We start from the raw sequence: 20,054 nt of genomic DNA, 5'->3' as shown, positions 1-20,054 counted from the left end.
TTCCTTTCATTTATATATGAGAAACCCTGTCCATTAAGGTAAGTTTATTTTTAGCCCTTTAAAACATTAAAAAAAATTAATCACATTTAAAAAAAAAATTAGATGTCATTTTAAATCATTTTAAATATGTAACCTGTTTTTAAAAATGTATTTCATGTATTTTTGGGGGTATTCCCATTCATACTTATGGCAGGTCCATAAAAACGGAACTCACCATAAGCATGAATAGGGATGTCCCTACTTGGTTGGGCCGGCCCATGTGATCCCAGAGACGCTTGCACCCCTGGGATACGTGGGCCTCTGTGCAGGCCTACAAGTCAAGGCCCAGGACCTCGGCAATGAACCTCCCGCACCACCAGGTAAGTGTGTAGATTTTCTACAGGTCGGAGGCATCCATCCGCTGGAAGCCTCCCACTACAGTTTCTCGCCCATTATGAAAGGGTTTGATAGTGTCGATGTAGAGAAGGTGTTTCATAGAACATAGAAACATAGAAATTAGGTGCAGGAGCGGGCCATTCGGCCCTTCGAGCCTGCACCACCATTCAATATCATCATGGCTGATCATGTAACCTCAGTACCCCATTCCCGCTTTCTCTCCATACCCCTTGATCCCTTTATCCGTAAGGGCCACATCTAACTCCCTTTTGAATATAATCGAACGAACTGGCCTCAACAACTCTCTGTAGTAGAGAATTCCACAGGTTCACAATTCTCTGAATGAAGAAGTTTCTCCTCATCTCGGTCCTAAATGGCTTACCCCTTATCCTTAGACTGTGATCCCTGGTTCTGGACTTCCCCAATATCGGGAACATTCTTCCTGCATCTATCCTGTCCAATCCCGTCAGAATTTTATATGTTTCTATGAGATCCCCTCTCATTCTTCTAAATTCCAGTGAATATAATAAGCCTAGTCGATCCAGTCTTTCTTCATATGTCAGTCCTGCCATCCCGGGAATCAGTCTGGTGAACCTTCGCTGCACTCCTTCAATAGCAAGAATGTCCACTTGCGAGACCAAAATTACGGACCATAAATATCACATAGACAGCAATATTCCCAATGATTGGGGGGAGCTATTTGTTGCCTGGTTAATGCAGCAGCTTAGACATACACTGTTTCAGGATGACTCAAGCCCTCACCACGAAGGCCGCGTTACATTGATCTCTGAAAATTCAGAAGCAGCTCGCAAGCAAGAGCTGTATTATAATTCAGCTCTATACGTGCTTAGAAGCTGCTCATCTCTAACATCTTCCAGTTCTGTCGAAAGGCCATCGATCTGAAACCACTTGCGCGCAAGACCAAAACTAAAGGCCACAAATATAAGATAATCACCAATAAATCCAATAAAGAAATTCAGGTGCACAAAAATCCAGGCTGACACTCCAGTGCAGTGCTGAGGGAGTGCTGCACTGCCGGAGGTGTCGTCTTTTGGATGAGACGTTAAACCGAGGCCCTGTCTGCCCTCCCAGGTGGGCATAATAGATCCCATGGCACTATTTCGAAGAAGCGCAGGGGAGTTATCCCCGGTGTCCTGGGCCAATATTTATCCCTCAATCAACGTAACAAAAAACAGATTATCCGGTCATTGTCACATTGCTGTTTGTTGAGCGTTTTAAGACGTCCGGTGGTCATGAAATGCAAGTCTTTCTTTTTCTTTTGCGACTTCAATGCAGAACTGAGGGAGTGCTGCACTGGCAGAGGTGCCAACTTTCAGATGAGACGTTAAGCATAAATCCCATGGGCATGAAGGTTCCTGTGGCACCACTTGAAGAAGAGCTGAGAATTCTTCCGGTGACCGGACCAACATTCCTCCCCCAACTAAAACAAGTTCATTCATTGGCTGTTTCTGGGAACTTGCTGAGCGCAAATTGGCAGCCACATTTGCCTGCACAACAGCTGTGGCTACACTTCAAATGTGACTGGCCCTGAAAGTGTGGCCTCTCCGGGTGCTTACGATGTGTGCATGCACCCGAGGAGCCCCGCAGGTGGTGATTCTAGGCGCGCCATGCGCACGCGCTGACAACCGGCACTTGTGAACTGTCAAAATGTCGGAACTGTTGAACTCTCAAAAATCCCCGGGAGAAGGGCCTTCGCGGGTGGAGATTTGGGCTATTTGCCCAGCTCCTGCCCAGCAAATGTCCTTCAAACTCTTACGCCTGGTAAGGCCTGCATTTACCAGCGTAAGAGTTGTAAAAGACAGAAAAATAAAAATGTATCAATCATTTTTATATTAAAAACCCTGTTCATTAAGGTAAGTATATTTTTACCCCTATCAAAACATAGCTAAAAAAAAATACCCCCAAATAAATTTTTGTCTAAAACATTTAATTAAATTCAATTTCAATTCATTTTAAATATGTGAAGTGTTTTTCCCATTTAGTTAAAATGTTGATGTGTTTTGGGGGTATCCCCATTTAGAGAAACGCCGATCTCCGTACAAACGGAACGCACCATTACTGTGAATGGGGATACGCCATTTCAATGGGTTGGGCCGGCCCACGTGATCCCAGGCTGCACATATGCTCCTGGGATACGAGGGCCCGTACGCTGGGCTGTGAATGGAGGCCTCGGAGCGCGGAGCGCAAGTCTACGTTCCTCCGGGACCACCAGGTACTTTTGTAAAAAGAATTTCGGTCGGTAGTGTCCGCCCGCGGGAAACCTCGAACCGCATTTTCTGGGTCAATGGTGGCAAAGCACTTTGAGATGTTGGAGAATGTGAAAGGCGGTATATAAAATCTTTCTAATCCAGCTTCCACTGCACCAGATCCCTGCCGGCAGTAAGTTTACAGAAGGACAAAGTCATTAGCAATTGATCTATTGTCCCAGTAATTTTCCTTAACTTACTTGCTGCTCTGTCTGTACCCCTGGGGTAGCTGATACTGCCACCAGACCTCAGAGAGATGGGAAAAATACCCCGCTGTCTGACTGCCAAATTAAAGTTGTCATCAATGGAAAAATGTCTACCCTAAGTTTCAAAACAAGTCTGCGGGCAATGATGTCACTGGCCTGACGGTAATATAATTGCGTGACTAATTGGGTCTCCTGTTACACATTTCTATTTTTTTTAAATGTGCTACTAAATTTACATGAAAGCCACTGTGACAAACCTAAAGTGGAATCTTCAGGGCTGGTTCCCAGCGGGGCTCCCCAGGGTATAAGCTGCCTTTAAGCGAACTGCATAGCCTTACTCAATATTGGTTTTTCTTAACCAAATCCACTCCAATAGTATTTACAAAACTCTTGCAGAAATGACATACCAATGTCTTCAGAAGGCAGAGTTTACTGTGACCCAGTGTCTTTGAAGACAGAATTGTGACTGAGAATGTCTCTTGACTACATCACTACATACCTATACTTGCAATGGAATAATTCCCTAATGCCAAGTGAACACCATATAAAACATGTGCAACGCATTTATCACATGCTACCGTCATGTGCCTGAGTGAATTATCAACAGAGAAAAGAATTAGCAAAAGCAAGTGATTCACCGGTATAAACGTTAGCCAAGTCAATGTGTTCTGGTCTAGACTGAGTCAGAGCAGCAGTACGAGCTCACTTGGCTCCTGGCTAGGGAGGGGAAATAAAACCAGCCAAGTTCCTGCTCCTGATTACTGCCCGGTGATCCCTGAAAGAATGCGTGTCTGAAAGCATTGGGTAAGAACAGGATGGGATTTGGGAGCAATTCCTTGCACGGTTGACTCATTATCCAGGCACTCGGGTGAAGAATGGGCACTTTCATGAGGTTCAAGGAAGTCATTTCAAGATGTTCAATGCTTCTTTTGTTCTTCCTATGAGCTGAATAGCCACTTGACCCATGCAGCAGCTGAGATAGATAACACTATGTGATTACTGCCCCTCATCATCATCATAGGCGGTCCCTCGAAACGAGGATGACTTGCTTCCACGCCAAAAAAGGACGCGTTCACAGGTGTTTCGATGAAGGACCTGAACTACATCGTGAAGGGTGGAAGATGCAAGTGCGTGGATTTTATTAATGTGTGGTGGCCATTGCACACCAGCCACCACACGGGCTTGACAGATCTAGGTCTTGGTCCAGTGGCAAGGATTACCCAAGATGACTGGAGACCGGCTCTGTTGCATGGACCTAGTGCGCACACATATCGCAGTGTGGGTTGGCCCGTGCTGCCCATGGGCCCCTGGCCCTGAACTCACGTCTCCCCTGGGACCCTACAGTACAACTGAAACCCCACTTCAATAGTAATTCATTGGTTGTGAAGCACTGTAGAACTTCCTGAGATCATAAAAGGTGTACTATGGATGCATATTATTTCTAATTGTTTCTGTTCTGCTGGCTGTGTCTATGTCGACTATAGATTTAATTTGAACCAGTTCCTCTGGTTACTAACAAGCTATACTTGGTTACAGGTGACATATGTACAACTCATAAACTCCACACACACCGAGGATACCATGGATACACCCATAAATTCCTCAAGCATGGAAGGCGACCATTCGGCCCATCGAGCCTGTGCCGGCTCTCTGAAAGAAGGACCAATTAGTCCCAGTCCCCCTGCTCTTTCCCCATACCCTTGCAATTTTTTATTTTTTAACTATTTATCCAATTCCCTTCCGAAAGTTACTATTGAATCTGCTTCCACCACCCTTTCAGGCAGCGCGTTCCAGATCACAACAACTCACTGAGTGAAATAAATTCTTCACATCTTCCCCCTGGCTTTTTTTGCTAAATATCTTAAATCTGTGTCCTCTGGTTACAGACCCTCCTGCCAATGAAAACAGTTTCTCCCCATTTACTCAAAAACCCTCACAATTTTGAACACCTCCATGAAACAAGAACATAAGAAATAGGAGCAGGAGTAGGCCATACGGCCCCTCGAGCCTGCTCCGCCATTCAATAAGATCATGGCTGATCTGATCATGGACTCAGCTCCACTTCCCCACCCACTCCCCATAACCCTTTATTCCCTTGTCTGTCTATCTCCGCCTTAAATATATTCAATGACCCAGCCTCCACACTTTATCTATCTACCAATACTTTTGTGTCTGTAGGAATGTACGATTCTCGGGTTCTTGACCATGTGATATCAGTCACATGATAAGTAGAGTGCAATCAAATCTGAGAATCAACAAACAAAGAGGTGGTCATACTAGTTTTTAAAATTTATTCATTCATTCCTGGGATGTGGTGTCGTGGCATCGCCGGCATTTATTGCCTGCCCCGAATTGCCCTCGAGAAGGAGGTGGTGAGCCGCCCTTTCAGAGGGAAGTTCAGAGTCAACCACATTGCTGTGGGTCTGGAGTCACACATAGGCCAGACCGGGTAAGGGCAGCAGATTTCCTTTCCTAAAAAGGAACATTAGTGAACCAGATGGGTTTTTACAACACTCCGGTAGTTTCATGGTCACCATTACTGAGACTAGCTTTTTATTTCAGATTTTTAAAAATCTAATTAAACCCGACATCCCAAAGCGCTTTACAGCCAATGAAGTACTTTTGGAGTGTAGTCACTGTTGTAATGTGGGAAACGCGGCAACCAATTTGCACACAGCAAGCTCCCACAAACAGTAATATGACAATGATCAGATGATCTGTATTTTAATGATGTTGATTGAGGGATAAATATTGGCCAGGACACCAGGGATAACTCCCCTGCTCTTCTTCGAAATAGTGTCACAGGATCTTATACGTCCACATTAGAGAGCAGACGGGGCCTCGGTTTAACGTCTCCTCCGAAAGACGGCACCCCTGACTGTGCAGCACCCCCTCAGCCCTGCACTGGGAGTGTCAGCCTGGATTTTTGTGCTCAACTCCCTGGAGATATATTTGAACCCACAACCTTCTGTTTAGAGGTGAGAGTGCTACTCACCGAGCCACAGTTGACACTTATATAGCACCTTTCACGGCCTTGGGACATCTTGAAAGGCGCTATATAAATGCAAGTTCTTTCTTTTAGGCTGTATGAGTAACCTTTACAAGTTTCAGTTCGAGTTGAAGCCTGAGTGTAGTGAAGCCCATGGACAAGTTCATGGTCCAGATGATGAGTCAGTTGGGCCTCACGTGTTATCTGCTTTATAAAAAGGACATTGCTGGTGAGCAATGGCACAGGAGGTCAGCTGCTTGTTTATATGAGAGTCTCCTTTTACCAATACTCGCAGTACACTTTTGGCAGGAGGGTACGTAAGCTACTGTTTGAATTGTTCTCAATAAAGATACCAATTATGCCTGGTGCCGCACTCGAAATGGTTTCTGGGATTGTGGCTTCCAGCAGGGGGAGAAATTGGCCTGGTTTGCATCTCCCGTTAGCGCCTGCAGGGGGCGGTAACGGGGCGCTAAGGGGTCACCAACCAGGCACGGCGAATTCACCGACACCCGCGAACATCCCTGGCGGCTTTGCGCTGGCGCTCACACTTACCGCCTCGTTCTGTAGCGCCCCGTAGATCGTGACATCATCCGATGTGCAGAGCCCCGTTACCGCCCCGGATGCGATATTCAGCCCCCGCCTCCTGGCGCAGCGCCGGGCGTCAACAACGGCAGCTGCAGGAGGCGTTGTGACCGCGGCCGACCGCTAGGGGAGCGCTAATTAAAGGCAGTGGTGGTCAGGTAGGGCAAAATGTATTTGTCGCCCCTTTCTGGTGCCTCCTGTTTTGTGTGGCCCCCGCGATTGCTCAGCCCGGCTCTTTCTGAGCGCTTGGGGCTGCGATGGATGTAGCACAGGTTCCGTGGCCCAACAGACACAGCCTGAGGATTCAGTCAGTGCAGCACTGGCCCCTCCCTTTAAGCGAGGGAAGGAGCCTGTACAGACGGCAGCGCTGCCCCAAACATTGCTCAGAGCTCTGCCGACATCGCCCCTCTCACTGCCTTTAGCGCTCTGAGGGAAGTGGTAGCACTTGACTTAGCTCCACTTCCCTCTTGGAGTGTTAAAGCGAAAGTTCCCGGCAGAAGCAAATCTTCTTCACCCGGCGATACTTTTGTGCTCCCTGAAAAGTTATCGCCCCAAACGGGGCGCCAAGCAATTTCTAGCCCCTTATTGATCCAAAGTACTGCCTTTCCCCAGGCAGCACTGCTCAGCCAGTGTTGGTAATTGTTGAGGAAGCTGCTTGCTTGCCAAATTGCATTCTAAGCAATAGTTTGTTATGAGCACGAGTTTGATTTCTGTGTGTTTTTTGCAACCTCTATAGCCAACAGGTAGAGAAACAGGTTCTCCAGATCTAAAATCAGCACAAATAGATGACGATGCACCTAAAAGATGATGCTCTATATTTTGATATAGACTGTGTGAAGGGCAAAGCGGGGGAGGAATTTCTGAAATGAGAACTTGTTTGATCAGTGTGTTTCCAGCCCAACGAGGAAGGAAGCAGTGGTGGGTCCAGTGTTGGGGGATGGAGTGGGCGAGTGGATCAGGTTTCAGTAGCAGAGCCTTTGAGGAACATTGATCATAATATCATCAGGTTTAGAATAGTTATAGAAAAGGACAGGGTACAATCTGGCATAAAAATACTTAACTGGCGGAAAGCTAACTGCAGTGAGTAGAAAAGGGATCCGGCCCAATTGGATTGGAATCAAAAACTGGTTGGCAAAAGAGTAATTGATTCTTCGATTGTCAACGCCAAGGGCAGGATGTTGGAGCAGAGACTGAAAGAATTGAGGAAGCTGCTCAGATTGGAAAAGATTCCCATGTAAAAGGCTCCGATTGGACAGGATCCCCCTCGAGAACATTTTTAAAGTATTTTGTTGATTTGTATGTACAATTAAATGTGACAAATCCAACCTAGTCAGAGCCAAGCTGGGAGCAAAAAATGATAAAGTAATTTTGCACTAAAAATGACACTATCAACTCTTCATTTTCAACAACACACAAAATTGACCATTCATGATTAACATAATTAATAGCAAAAGAACTGTATGGCACAGTGGTTAGTGTACATAAGAACGTAAAGAAATCGGAGCAGGAGTAGATCATACGGCCCTTCGAGCCTGTTCTGTCATTCAATAAGATCGTGGCTGATCTGATCTTGACCTCAACTCCACTTTCCTGCCTGTTCCCCATAACCCATGACTCCCCTATCGTTCAAAAACCTGTCTATCTCAGCCTTGAATATATTCAATGACCCAGCCTCCACAGCTCTCTGGGGCAGAGAATTCCAAAGGTTCATGACCCTCGGAGAGAAGAAATTCCTCCTCATCTCCGTCTTAAATGGGCGACCCCTTATTCTGAAAGTATGCCCCCTAGTTCTAGATTCCCCCACGAGTCCGTTCCCCTCTGAAACCTAGGTTTGAATTTTACCTGACTGAGGGGAGTGAAACTCTCTCCTCTGGCCAGGTTGCAAGGGGCCTATTTTGGGGACAGTTTCACCAAAAATGTGGGATTGTGCATGTGACTTTCACTCAATGATCTAGGGGTGGGAGGAGGCTTGTGTGGCACAAAAACACCAGCGTAGACCAGTTGGGCCGAATGGCCTGCTTCTGTGCTTTACATTCTGTGTAATCTTCTTTAAATAGTGACCAACATCACGGTGACAGAAACAATATTTCTGACTCACATCTGGACCGATGTGTGACACGTGCTCCCACTAAGACTAATGTTTTTCTAACTTCTGCCATTACCATTTCAATTCAGCCCATCATCCCTTTTGTCTCTCTAATCTCTCCTGCCTTCCACCCTCTCACAGACTTTCCCTTTTGTTCTTTCTTCCCCTCCCCCTTTCAGTGCTTGTTAAGACTCTGTTCTTTCCAAACACTCTCCAGTTCTGATGAAGGGTCATCGACCTGAAACGTTAACTCTGCTTTCTCTCTCCACAGGTGCTGCCCGACCTGCTGAGATTTTTAGCATTTTCTGTTTTTATTCCAGATTCCAACATCCGCAGTACTTTGCTTTTATATTAGTGTGTAAGAGTAGACTTTCCACTGGGAATTGGAGGAATCTGATTCTTAATGTTACTTTCGTGCAAACTAAGATGGAGAATGTTCTTGTTGGAGATAGAACACTTTCCCCTTTCAGGCATCCAGTTTCAGCAACAAGTGCTTCCAGGTCAGGCGGGATTCTGCCCAATGTGCCTGAGCCCCAACCTCTGAAGGATACCATCCACTGTTGTCCCAGCTTCAGGTTTTCCATTTCCTGCTCCGCTGTGGCTTCTCTGAGTGAGAGTTCCAATTTACTGCCGATTGAAGGGACAATTTGGTTGTGTGTCACTGCCCAAACAGATTGCACGCTTGGCTCTTTACAGCCAGCAGACAGAGGAGTCCAAGGGTGTCTGATTCTAATCCTGAGTCGGGTAGGAAGTCTTCGGGCTAGAAATTCGATATCACCGGCAATGAGGCGATGATGTCTCCGGGGCACTCCCTCTAGCGCCGGGCGAGGCAATATTCAGTTGGATCGCCCCCACCTCAAGAGGGAAGGGGAACGCTAAGGGAAGCCTTGCTCAATCCTCTTAGGGCACAAAAGGCCCATCATGGGGTAGGAGCGTTTCTCAAGCTGAGGGATCCTAGTGCCTAAAGAGGCGAGGTCGACCTTGTGAAACCTGCAAAAAAATGGAAGGAGGGCTACCAACAGTCTTCCACAGGTAAGAAATTGCAAAAAATGTGACTCTCGACACTTGCCTCTTCATTCCTTGCCCCGGATATCTCCGCGGGACCCTCTGTGCACCGTCTGCTTCCCGCTGTCGGGAGCAGCGCCCAGCGTATCGGCAGGTCAAAACAGTCAATTTCAGAAATGTGTCGCCAAGGGGGGGCGTTGCCCACTCCTGACGTCACCCAGTGGGAGGCGCTAGAGTGCGCAGCACTAAATGACAGCGCCACCACTAAACCTCCAGTGAAGTTTGTGGCTGGCTGTCACAGCACGGCACGGGGCGATTAGGTGTTTAGCGGCCACTTAGCGCCCCTCTCTGGAGCTAATGGTGGCACTAAACAACCAAATTTCTCCCCCTTAGATCCAGCTTCTGTAGGAACAGTAAAGGACCAATGGCGTGTTAGAGGTAAAGTATAAAAAAATATTGTAGTTTGAGCTTCTGGAAAGGGTGACACCTTGAACCAGATAGCAGATGCCCTGAATAATTCAGGAGGGGTGTAAGATGGAAGGGAAAGAGAGACTCCCCACAAACAGGTCTCCTTTTCAAAATCAAATGCTTGTGATTAAAATATTGGTGTTGTGTGCTGTCCGTTTAAAGGGTGACTATTAATCATCAGGAATGTGTTATTGAAGCCAAATTGAGCGAAGGGGCTGAATTGTCATGTACAACCGATACTGAATCATCTCGGCTTATGACAGTATCTCCACTAATAACAACTCACCCGAACCAGTCAGCATCAGTAACTACCTCCAACCAGCTTCTCTGCTGATTTCATCAGGAAAACCCTCTTTGCACGACATCAGTGTGTTGAAATCGCACCCTGTGATATTGGTAACAAACCTATTAATCATTCAGATAGAAATCTTTTAATGCTATTTTAACAAAGGTTTATTTATTTTAAAACTGCGGTGGAATTTCAGACCAAGGAGTAAGTTACTAAAAGCCACAGCCTAATATTTTTTTTCAATCAATAGGAACAGATGAAACAACAACTTGCATTTATATAGCGTCTTTAATGTAGACCATCTCAAGGTGCTTCACAGGAGAGATTATCAAACAAAATTTGATGCAGTTTAGAAAACGCGACAGTCAATTGCGCACAGCAAGCTCCCACAAACAGCAATGCGATGATGATTGGATCATTTATTTTAGTATGCTGGTTGAGGGATAAGCATTGGCCAGGACACCCGGGGAAAACACCCTTGAACTGCTGTGAATTATGCCATGGGATATTTAACATCCACCCGAGAGATCTCGGTTTAACATCTCATCTGAAAGACGGCACCTCCAACAGTGCAGCGCTCCCTCAGCACTGCACTGGGAGTATCAGCCTAGATTTTTGTGCTCAGGTCCCTGGAGTGGGTCTCATGTGCAAGTTGCCTGGAAAAGGGTAGGCAGGGCCTCCATCCATAGGCTCATTGGATGTTGGGAGTTCCTGTGCCCTGAGCCAATCAGCTGTCGGTAGCCCCCAACTGGATTGCGGCCTTGATCCCAGAAAATTACCCTTGCCCAGGACACTTCATAGAATCATAGAAATTTACACCATCGTGTTCGCGCCTGCCGACAAAGAGCTACCCAGTCTAATGCCACTTTCCAGCTCTAGATCCGTAGCCCTATAGGTCACAGCACTTCAAATGCACATCCAAGCACTTTTTAAATGCGATGAGGGTTTCTACCTCTACAATCCTTTCAGGCAGTGAGTTCCAGACCCCCACCACCCTCTGGGTGAAAGAATTTCCCCTCAAATCCCCTCTAAATCTCCTACCAATTACTTTAAATCTTTGCCCCATGGTTGTTGACCTCTCTGCTAAGAGAAATAGGTCCTTGCATTGTTGACTCTATGTCAGAGAAACATAGAAACATAGAAAATAGGTGCAGGAGCAGGCCATTCAGCCCTTCGAGGCTGCACCACCATTCAGTATGATCATGGTTGATCATGCAACTTCAGTACCTCATTCCTGCTTTCTCTCCATACCCCTTGATCCCTTTAGCCATAAGGGCCACATCTAACTCCCTTTGGAATATATCTAACGAACTGGCCTCAACAACTTTCTGTGGTAGCGAATTCCACAGGTTCACAATTCTCTGAGTGAAGAAGTTTCTCCTCATCTCGGTCCTAAATGGCTTACCCCTTATCCTTAGACTGTGACCCCTGGTTCTGGACTTCCCCAACATTGGGAACATTCTTCCTGCATCTAACCTGTCCAATCCCGTCAGAATTTTATATGTTTGTGTGTGATCCCCTTTCATTCTTCTAAATTCCAGTGAATATAAGCCTAGTCGATTCAGTCTTTCTTCATATGTCAGTCCTGCCATCAGTGAAGGAAGATTTCCTGGAGTGTATAAGGGATGGTTTTCTAGACCAATATGTCGAGGAACCAACTAGAGAGCTGGCCATCTTAGGCTGGGTGTTGTGTAATGAGAGAGGATTAATTAACAATCTTGTGGTGCGAGGCCCTTTGGAGAAGAGTGACCATAACATGGAAGAATTCTTCATTAAGGTGAAGAGTGACACAGTTAATTCAGAGACTAGGGTCCTGAACTTAAAGAAAGGTAACTTCGATGGTATGAGAAGTGAATTGGCTATGATAGACTGGCGAATGATACTTAAAGGGTGGATAGGCAATGGCAGACATTTAAAGATCACATGGATGAACTTCAACAATTGTACATCCCTGCCTGGAGTAAAAATAAAACGGGGAAGGTGGCTCAACCGTGGCTAACAAGGGAAATTAGGGATAGTGTGAAATCCAAGAGGCATATAAATTGGCCAGAAAAAACAGCAAACCTGAGGACTGGGAGAAATTTAGAATTCAGCAGAGTAGGACAAAGGGTTTAATTAGGAGGGAGGAAATAGAGTATGAGAGTAAGCTTGCAGGGAAAATAAAAACTGCTGCAAAAGCTTCTGTAGATATGTAAAGAGAAAAAGATTAGTGAAGACAAATGTAGGTCCCTTGCAGTCAGAATCAGGTGAATTTATAATGGGGAAAAAGGAAATGGCAGACCAATTGAACAAATACTTTGGTTCAGTCATCACTAAGGAAGACACAAATAACCTTCCGGAATTACTACGGGACTGAGGGTCTAGCGAGAAGGGGGAACTGAAGGAAATCCTTATTAGTCAGGAAATTGCGTTAGGGAAATTGATGGGATTGAAGGCCAATAAATCCCCAGGGCCTGATAGTCTGCATCCCAGAGTACTTAAGGAAGTGGCCCTAGAAATAGTGGATGCATTGGTAGTAATTTTGCAATATTCTATCGACTCTGGATCAGTTCCTATAGATTGGAGGGTAGCTAATGTAACCCCATTTTTTAAAAAGGGGGAGCTAGAAAACAGGGAATTATCGACCGGTTAGCCTGACATCGGTAGTGGGGGAAATGTTGGAATCAATTATTAAAGATGTAATAGCAGCGCATTTGGAAAGCAGTGACAGGATCGGTCCAAGTCAGCATGGATTTATGAAAGGGAAATCATGCTTGACAAATCTTCTGGAATTTTTTGAGGATGTAACTAGTAGAGTAGACAAGGGAGAACCAGTGGATGTGGTGTATTTGGACTTTCAAAAGGCTTTTGACAAAGTCCCACACAAGAGATTAGTGTGCATAATTAAAGCACATGGTATTGGGGGTAATGTATTATTGTGAATGGAGAATTGGTTGGCAGAGAGGAAGCAAAGAGTAGGAATAAACGGGTCCTTTTCAGAATGGCAGGCAGTGACTAGTGGGGTACCGTAAGGTTCAGTGCTGGGACCCCAGCTATTCACAATATACATTAATGATTTAGACAAAGGAATTGAATGTAATATCTCCAAGTTTGCAGATGACACTAAGCTGGGTGACAGTGTGAGCTGTGAGGAGGATGCTAAGAGGCTGCAGGATGACTTGGACAGGTTAGGTGAATGGGCAAATGCATGGCAGATGCAGTATAATGTGGATAAATGTGAGGTTATCCACTTTGGTGGCACAAACAGGAAGGCAGAATATTATCTGAATGGTGACAGATTAGGAAAAGGAGAGGTGCAACGAGACCTTGGTGTCATGGTACATCAGTCATTGAAGGTTGGCATGCAGATACAGCAGGCGGTGAAGAAGGCAAATGGCATGTTGGCCTTCATAGCGAGAGGATTTGAGTATAGGAGCAGGGAGGTCTTACTGCAGTTGTACAGGGCCTTGGTGCGGCCACACCTCGAATATTGTGTATAATTTTGGTCTCCTAATCTGAGGAAGAACATTCTTGTTACTGAGAGAGTGCAGCGAAGGTTCACCAGACTGATTCGACCCCTCATAATTTTATACACCTCAATCAGGTCTCCCCTCAGCCTCCTCTATTCCAAAAAAAAAACACTTCACCGGATTTTCTGACCTTTGACGAAGGGGAGGCGGGCCCATAGACATGCCCTCCTGATGTTCAGGACTTGCACACGTAAACTAGGCAATTAATTCAGGGCCGCACTGAGGGAGTGCCGCATTGTTCGAGGTGCTGCCCCTCAGGTGAGATGATGAATCAAGGCCTCGACTGCATCTTCAGGTTTAGGATCCCACGGCACTATTAAAAGGGAAGCAGGAGGTCCTTCCAGTGTCCTGGCCAACATTCGTCCCTCAATCAACACAAACAAACCTCCTTCACATCATTGCTATGCCTGGCCTGCAGATTTCCCTAAGTAACAAGTGACTGCACTTCAAAGAAATGCATGGTTGAAAACTATTTTAGAATGACTGCCTTATGAATGGAATTTATTTTCATTCAGGTCAATGACCTGAAACGTTAACTCTCTCCACAGAAGCTGTCTGACCCGCTGAGTATTTCCAGCATTTTCTGTTTTTATTTCAAATTGCATTCACAATATTTTGCTTTGATTCTTTTCATTTATGTTGGACAAGATGTTGTATCAATACTGTACCTGCAAGGTCTCTATAGAGGTACAAATTCCCCAGTGAGGCTCGGTGGTGCTGATTGAGGGTCAACTGTTGGACAGGACACTGGGAGAATAGTGCCGTGGGATCTTTAACCTGAAGATTCAGTGACTGCCCTCGGCATCAAGGCAGCATTTGACCGAGTGTAGCATCAAGTTGCCCTAGTAAAACTGAAGTCAATGGGAATCAGGGGGAAAACTCTCCAATGGCTGGAGTCATACCCAGCACAAAGGAAGATGGTTTTGGTGGTTGTAGGTCAATCATCACAGCCCCAGGACATCGCTGCAGGAGTTCCTCAGGGCAGTGTCCTAGGCCCAACCATCTACAGCTGCTTCATCAATGACCATCCCTCCATCATAAGGTCAGAAGTGGGGATGTTCGCTGATCATTGCACAATGTTCAGTTCCATTCGCAACTCTTCAGATAATGAAGCAGTCCGTGCCAGCATGCAGCAAGACCTGGATGACATTGAGGCTTGGGCTGATAAGTGGCAAGTAACATTCGCACCACACAAGTGCCAGGCAATGATCATCAAGTGGGAGTCTAACCACCTCCCTTTGGCATTCAACGGCATTACCATCACCGAATTCCGCCACCATCAAAATCCTGGGGGGTCACCATTGACCAGAAACTTAACTGGACCAGCCACATAAACACTGTGGCAACAAGAGCAGGTCAGAGGCTGGGTATTCTGTGGCAAGTGTCTCACCTCCTGACTCCCCAAAGCCTTTCCACCATCTACAAGGCACAAGTCCGGAGTGTGATGGAATACTCTCCACTTGCCTGGATGGGTGCAGCTCCAACAACACTCAAGAAGCTCGACACCATCCAGGACAAAGCATCAATGGCACCCTATCCACCACCTTAAAACACTCACTCCCTCCACTACTGGCACACCCTGGCTGCAGTGTGTACCATCTACAAGATGCACTGCAGCAACTCACCAAGGCTTCTTCACAGCACCTCCCAAACCCATGACCTCTACCACCTCGAACGACAAGGGCAGCAGGCGCATGGGAACACCATCACCTGCAAGTTCCACATCAAGTCACACACCATCCTGACTTGGAAATGGATCGGCCATTCCTTCATTGTTGCTGGGTCAAAATCCAGGAACTCCCTCCCTAACAGCACTGTGTAGTGGATAATTTAAAATATACACTCAATACCAGGTCTGGGTTCAAAGTCTTTATTTGCCCCGGTGGGGAGACCGCCTGCTCTCTGTAGCCAGGCTTCTCCAATGATACAAAGTTCAAAGCAATCTTTTATACACTTAATAATGCATGTCAGCCTCGTGCATGACCCTCCGACGCCGTTTAGTTGGCCCAAAGCCCGGGTGCACAGTTGCTGATTGACTAATTCCCTTTGGCGTCACACAATCATTTGCCGATGTTTCATACCAGATAGAGTTTCTCCAACGTGTTACTGCTGACTCCTTGCTCAGGCCAGATGGTATCTTGCTAATATTTCACTGCTGCCCCATTGGTCTGCTTTCCTGCCCTCCTGGGCCCTGGTGATTTAATCTCCAAGCTTACACCCGTTGGTCAGTGCAAAGTCGACATGTTATTCCTAATGTTATCTCTTCTGCCCATTAAGCAACTTAGAAAGCTGTTCACTACAAAAGCCTATCAGCTCTTTTGAGTCCCGAGAACCACTCTTAACCCTTTAATTATAGCAGAGCTCGAAAACCCCACTTCAACCTTCACCACACGGACTGCAGCGGTTCAAGAAGGTGTCTCACCACCACCTTCTCGAAGGCAATTAGGGATGGGTAATAAATACTGGCCTTGCCAGTGACACCCACATCCCAGAACAAATAAAAAAAATAATATATCTCACCTCTCATTCCTTTAATGAAAGGTTGATGCACAAATGACCAAGTAAAGCAAAAAGCTACGCAGACAGTTAAGGCTCCTCTTTCTGACCATGTAGGATCTATCCAGCATTCATGTAATGGCAGCTGCATAACAGACAATGGGTTTCTTGGAGCAGGCAACTCACGAAATGCAAAAGATTGAGTGCGATGACAGGATCCATCTAGAAAGGGTGCGCGGAATAGGCACAAAGGCCTGCCAGCAACAGGAATTTTGAGAGACAGTAGTTTTACATCTGTAATCTGCTTCAAACATAAACCTCTACAGTCATGAAAATGCAAATAGTGAGCGGTGTGGGTTTATTATGCAAATGGAGAGAACTTAATAACCTACAAGCTTAAAGCAGTAAATGAAGGTTGGAGCATAGGGACAGGAAAGGTTTATTGCTGTTCAAGCGCTGACTATCCAACCCGAGTGCCCAGGATTAGTAATTCTTCTAAACCTTAAAGATATTTTGCTGCATCAGGCAATGGATATTTAACATCTGGGACTGTTCGCCTTAAAGAGAAGGTTAAGGGGAGAATTGATGGAGGTATTCAAAATGACGAAGGGTTTTATAGAGTAAATAAGGAGGAACTGTTTCCAGTGGCAGCAAGGTTGGTAACCAGAGGACACAGATTGAAGGTAATTGGCAAAAAGGACAGGGGAGAGATGAGTTTTTTTTTTTAAACACAGTATGTTTTTATGAACTGGATTGCACTGTGAAAGGGTGGAGGAAGCAGATTCAATACTAACTTTCAAAAGAGAATTGAATATGTACTCGAAAAGGAAAACAAATGTGGACTATGGGGAACGAGCAGGGGATTGGGACTAATTGGTAGCTCTTACAGATACCTGCCCAGGCACGATTGGCTGGATGGCCTGCTGTGCTGTTTCATTCTGTAGAATGTAGAATGTAGGGAGAGCTGAGTTCCGCAAGTAATATCTTATGGGAAATGCTGGCCAACACCCTTACCCTTTGTTCTTTGCAAAGTGTCTGCCCGTCCCATTCACAGTACCTCTCCTTGAAGCTAGCTAAAGTTCCTGAGTGAAGCTTTGTAGCTCTCTTTTATACGTTTTTAGCAAACACACACCGTGATCATTATATCGTAACATTGTCGAACACCGACTGACTGAACGTTTGTTGAACAGTTTATGACCCTCAGGTCAGAAAAGAGATTGTTGAACAGACAACAAGGGCATATCCTGTTCCATTGTCTGAAGTTTCATACTTCTCCAATATTCTCACGCGACATTGTGATCAAAAGATACGATCTGCAAGCATAATGTTTATTCAGCCTAGATTCTGTCTTGGTTCCATATTTAAAAACAATGTCAAAACATATTTGCACTCTTACACATCACTGGGTCTCTATTGTCCATCAGGACATCTGATCAAACATCTCACCTGAAGCTGGCTGTCCCCCCAGTCTCTCGGTCAGCACGCAGTAATATCAGTATTGGGTATGAGCTCAACTTGCAATCCTCAGCTCCAGAAGAACTGCCAACTGATCCACAGATTACGATCAGTTAGCGATGTACCTTGATGCATCTCAGGCACAATCATTTTTTGAAGTACCCTGTATATACAGCCCACTGGTACCATAACCATACCCCACCAGTACCCGAAATATACCCCACATCACCCAGAATCGTAAAGCTATGTAGCTTCATTAAAACTGCATCAATTGCCTCTTGCCACATAGCGCCATAGAGGTGCACAGCACAGGAGGCCATTCGGCTCTTCGTGCCTGTGCTGGCTCTGTGCTGGAGCAATCCAATACTCGTCCCACTGCCGCCTGTGAGCGAGCTGGTGTTTGCTGAAAGTCACTGGAGCATCTGCAAGGAGGATAGACAACTGAGGAGGTCCCTTCTTCAACCACACAACTGCGGCAGCTGAAAGGGTGACCAGGTAAAGACAGAGACCACATCGGGGGGGGGGGGGGGGGAATGTCGGAGGTGGGGACACCTCACTAATCGAGAGTGGAAACCCAACGGAGGAAACAACATGGAGAACTTTGTCAACCTTTGCTTTCCTCCCCAATTGATGAAAAAAGTGGACACATAACCAAAAGAATGCTTTTCTGTCCAGCGAATGGAGTACAGCCCCCACCTTCATAGGTGTTTCCAAAATACAGGGATGGAATATCTAGGATTTGATTTTTTTTTAATAGACACACACGAAAACAGTCAGAGAGACAACAACACACAGATCAAGGCCCTGGAGAGGGTGCAGAGCAGATTTACTGCACTGGTACCAGGGATGAGGGATTTAAAGTTGTGTTGAGAGACTGGAGAAGCTAGGAGTTGTTCTCCTCAGAACAGAGAAGGTTAAGAGGAGATTTAATCAAGCTGTTTAACATTATAAGGGGTTATGAAAGAGTAGATGGGAAGAAACTGGCAGGAGGGCGGGTAACTAGAGGGCACAGATTTAAAATAATTGGTAAAAGGACCAGGAGTGGAGATGTAGAGGTTGTATTTTTGTACACAGCGAGTGGTTTTGCCTAAGAGGGTGGTGAAAGCAGATTCAATAGTAACTTTCAAAAGGGAGTTGTGTCACTACTTATAAAGGAAAGATTTGCAGGGCTACGGGGAAAGAATAGGGGAGTGAAGTGACTGGTAGCTCTTTCAGAGAGCCGCCACTGACACGATGAGCTGAGGCTGTCTTTGCCGTGTCTTTCTAATCCATCAGGGTTTATGGTAGTTTAAGAACACTGGATTCCACAAGGCAAGGCTTCAATATAAACAAAACCTTAAGGTGTTAACTACAGGATTGACTACAGTGGCTTTCAGGTTTTCTACAATGAGACTTGCATTTATATAGCGTCTTTCACGACCACTGGACGCCTCAAAGCGCTTTACAATCAATGAAGTATTTTTGGATTGTATTCACTGCGTAGGAAACGTGGCAGCCTATTTGGGCACAGCAAGCTCCCACAAATAGCAATGTGATAATGATCAGATAAACTGTTTTTGTTATGTTGGTTGAGGGAGAAATATTGGCCAGGACACCAGGGATAACTCCCCTGATCTTCTTCGAAATAGTGCCATGGGATCTTTTACCTCCAGCTGAGAGCAGACGGGGCCTCGGTTTAACGTCTCATCCGAAAGACGGCACCTACCGACAGTGCAGCGCTCCCTCAGCATTGCACTGGAGTGTCAGCCTAGATTTATGTGCTCAAGTCTCTGGAATGGGACTTGAACCCACGGCCTACTAACTCAGAGGTGCGTGTGCTACTCACTGAGCCACAGCTGACATTAATTCCACTGGATCGAGATGTCCTGGTCCTTAAAGGATGGATTGTGAAAATCATTAGATGCTGGAACATTGGTAATTTTTTTTTAAATCCTGGGGACACGATGAATCATTTGCCAGTGTGCTGTTATGTCAAAGTACACACATTGTGGAAACATCCCAAGTGGGTAGTGAAAATCTCCCAGAGCCCAGCCCTTGCAACATACCAGGTACAACACCGATTCTCCAAGACTTTCTCAGGTGCTCGAGGGAGGTGAATGAGCGCAGGTCAAACGTCCCGCACCAAACTCTCGGAAATCTCCGTGTGACTATCCTTGCCTACAAAATAAATACATATATAAAACAATTGTTCTCAGCACGTGGGCAACGCTGGGCAGGGTGGGATGGCATTGATTGACCTTCCCTGGTTGCTTGGAGAAGGTGGTGGCAGGGTACCTACTCCTTGAACCACTCTGATCTTTGTGCCAATTATTATGTCTGTACTGTAC

This window comes from Pristiophorus japonicus, chromosome 12 (assembly GCF_044704955.1).
Source record: "Pristiophorus japonicus isolate sPriJap1 chromosome 12, sPriJap1.hap1, whole genome shotgun sequence".
In the NCBI taxonomy this organism is placed as follows: domain Eukaryota; kingdom Metazoa; phylum Chordata; class Chondrichthyes; family Pristiophoridae; genus Pristiophorus; species Pristiophorus japonicus.
Note: the sequence above shows the minus strand (reverse complement) of the source record.